Raw genomic sequence first — 3,769 nt, 5'->3', positions numbered from 1 at the left:
TTTTTATAACCATACTTGATGACCTAAGATGGATTGAAACGACGTTCTTCAAGCGTCGGAATAGTTAGACATTTGTCACCCAAGGCCTGCAGGCCTAACTGTAGCTAACAGTTAAGATGCGGGATTGTCAGTCCCATATAGATCTATACACAAATTCACGCTCTCCCTCCAGGATACTCTGGTTATAATTTCAGGGCTTGATTGGTACTTAGGTAAGTACTTGAAGTGTGTCTCATAAAACTATAATGACGGTTACGTGTGAAATAACTAAAAATCACTTTGAAATGAATAACTGCATATAAGATCCATAAACTATACCTAATATAGTTTATATGTTTGTTACTGTAGTAAAATCTAACTTAGTAATAATAGTACTTATGTTCCATAAACTATACCAATTACAGTTTATATGTTCGTTTGTGTTGTACCTCTGTATTTTGTAACAATGATATACGTGTTCCATAACCAATATAGTTTATAAGTATGTTCTTGTATTGTTTCTTGAATTAGTAGAATAGTAAGGATGTTCCATAAACTATACATATTACAGTTTATAAGTGTGTTCCTTTGTAATGTTAATACTTCTGAAAATTCTCCTTTGCTCAACATGTTACAAAGGTTTAAAGGCTTGTACTCTCTCTCTCTCTCTCTCTCTATATATATATATATATATATATATATATATATATATATATATATATATATATATATGTAGCATATATAATTGAAATAAAAAAGGCAGTCAGACAAGTGAATATTCCGTAAGCCCACAACCGAACATAGAATTGGAGTTAAGGCGAAAACACCAGTCCTAAGCATGTTGAATCTCATATATATATATATATATATATATATATATATATATATACACACACACGTTTGAAATCGTTTGAATGTTTACACAAAAATTAATTGCGGTGTACTTGTATTCCCCCCTATAACCATGGAAAAGTAGTGAAAACGTAGGGGTATGAACTCACCTCTAGTGCGTGTTCGCGTTCGGATAGTGAAAGTGTAGCGACGATCCTCGGGCTAGTGTACGTGAAGATAGTCGTGTCATAAAAATATTATATCTGACGTCGTATTTAAATTAATAAGATATTACTTTAAATAATAAATTAAATAGTGATTTAAATAACAATTAAAGTGTTAGACAACACTTTAATTATATAAGAAATACTTACAAATAGCCTTTGGAATTATTTCGAATATTGCTAGGCGTTTTCGGTGTGCATGAGGAGTTTTCGGTGAGTTTGGGGGGGTGGGGGGGGAGGGGGGGGGTTCCAGTGGGATATGAATTTTTGGTTGTGTTCTTGGTGTTCTTGATGAAATTATGAAGATTTAAAGATGGGATGAATGTTTTTGAGGATCTTATGAAGATTTGAAGGATTTCGGTTAAAGATTTGAAGATTTCTTATGATACTTGAGAGAATTCTGATGATTTTAGAGAGCAAAATGGAAGTGTTTTCTGTTTAAAAAGTGAGAAATGAAGTATGTTTACGACCAAACACTTATATATAAAGAGGGTTTTCGGTCCTAATGGGCCTCAAACCTTTGTTTTCGGTCCAATATAATGGGCTTGATAGAGTTTTTGGTGGAAAGGCAGCCCAAAAGAATAGTTTTCGATCAAAAAGTGGGACCTTCGCATGCTGATGTCGGTGCTGACCAGAATCAGTTTTCGGTCTGAAGTGTGTGGGTCCCTCGCCTGACGTTCTCGGCCTCACATAGTACCACAAGAAGGGTTTTCGGTTGGGTGGTAGGACCCATGCGAGGGTTCTTGGTTGAGTGAGTTTTTATTTCAAACTTTAAAAACACTTAGATAAAAACATCATTTATATATTTTAATGATAGAGTTTTTGGTGGAAACATAGCCCAAAAGAAGAGTTTTCGATCAAAAAGTGGGACCTTTGCATGCTGATTTCGGTGCTGATCGGAATCAGTTTTCGGTTCGAAGTGGGTGGGTCCCGCGCCTGACGTTCTCGGTCTTGCATTATACAACAAGGGTTTTCGGTTGGGTGGTAGGACCCATGCAAGGGTTCTTGGTTGAGTGGGATTTTATTTCAAACTTTAAAAACACTTAGATAAAAACATCATTTATATATTGTAAATCGTATTTAACCCTTATGAACTTAACATAATAAATAAAACATGAATTTTATTTAGAGAGTTTGACTTCTATTGACTTTTGTTGACTTGAAAATAATTGGTTGTTACACTGGTTCATGCTTTTCTCTTGTTCTTGGTGAACACGAAGCTTGGAATCAATCTGCAATACTTCAATGATTAAAGGCATTTTCTATCATTGGTTACTATGAATTGTGTTTTAGTTCGATATATTTGATCTGGTTTGCTCATTCTTTTATAGACAGTGTTGAGGGACGGATTTCTCAAAAAAAGGAAGTTTGTTTATGCCCTTCAATTCAAGAGATTTGATGAACCGAGTCTTTATCTTTTTCTGAAAAAGTTTCACAAATATCGCTTTTAGAATATTTTTCTTTTGACTAGCTCTTTTTTTAATCTTATATTATTTATTACTTTATCTTGTACAACATTAAATGAATTAACGTTGAACTTCAAAGTTCTAGACTGCAACTCTGCTCTATGATATGGAAGTTGAACAACTTTTTGTTGATGAGTTGACACCGTTTATGATTCACGCTAATTCCACCTTAGCATGACTGAAATACTCCATTCTCTCCTCATTATTCTTGATAAAACTTTACATTTCACTGTGATATACCACACATTGATGAAAGTTTGAAGCTCTATGCTGATGGTTAGTCTATGTACCATAGGCTATCATATGCACCAACCCTTTCGTGCCCAAAATTAGACACATCATTCCGTTCATTCCCTTTATTCTTCTAATAAAAGTGGTTAATGAGTCCACATTTAAAACCATATGTTAATGAGAGCTCGCAATACTATGTCAGTAAATGGTAGTTTTAAACCTATACTATTAGGAGATATCACAAAATCACTGGATTACCAGCTGCAACTCTGATATACTGATTGCTTCCATTGATGTTTATTGCCACTAATGAAATGTCTCACTAATGTAACTCACTTATCTCAAGGGTAACCTTTAGATGATGATTAAAAGATTTATCAATATCTTGGGTTACTAGATTTTTACGGTGCCGACCTTTTCAATCATGATTACATAAAAGGGAAGAAAATTTATGGATAAATTGGGAAAATTCTTACCCAGTTCACTTTCACAATTCATTCAAGCAGCTAATTTTCTCTCTTGAAAAAGGGATTCTCAATCATCATCGTCCTCAATCTATCATCATGTCAAAGGTTCTGTATGAGTTTTCTCCTAACACTAATGTCGTCAAACGCCCTCATGCCCCTGATTCCCCCATTGTCATTCAAGCAAACAATGTGAAATTTTATGATGTTATCCCGAAACAGTTCATGAACTCATGACATGAAGAATTCGTTAACTATGTCAATAGCTACCCTATTCGATATATGCCTTTTGCGACATCTCAGACCATTCTACCGTAAGCAAGTACATGAATTCTATTATTCCTGCTCTGTTGATTCTAGTGCTCAAACCATTATCGGAACCATTGGAGATGGTCAATCTATGGTTACTATCAATGCATAATCTTTTCAAACTGCTCTTCGTGTACCTCGATTAGAAAATTATTTTGAAATTCCCTCTAAAGAAAGATGTAGATCTGTTCGTGAAACATTAGGGTATAACTTTTCCCTTTAGGGCACCACTCGTGATCTACTCAAATACACTCTCCGTCAGTGT

Source organism: Lactuca serriola, chromosome 7 (assembly GCF_051521515.1).
Source record: "Lactuca serriola cultivar US96UC23 chromosome 7, Lser_US96UC23_V15, whole genome shotgun sequence".
Classification (NCBI taxonomy): domain Eukaryota; kingdom Viridiplantae; phylum Streptophyta; class Magnoliopsida; order Asterales; family Asteraceae; genus Lactuca; species Lactuca serriola.
The sequence above is the reverse complement of the archived record's forward strand: the minus strand, read 5'-3'. Positions refer to the sequence as shown.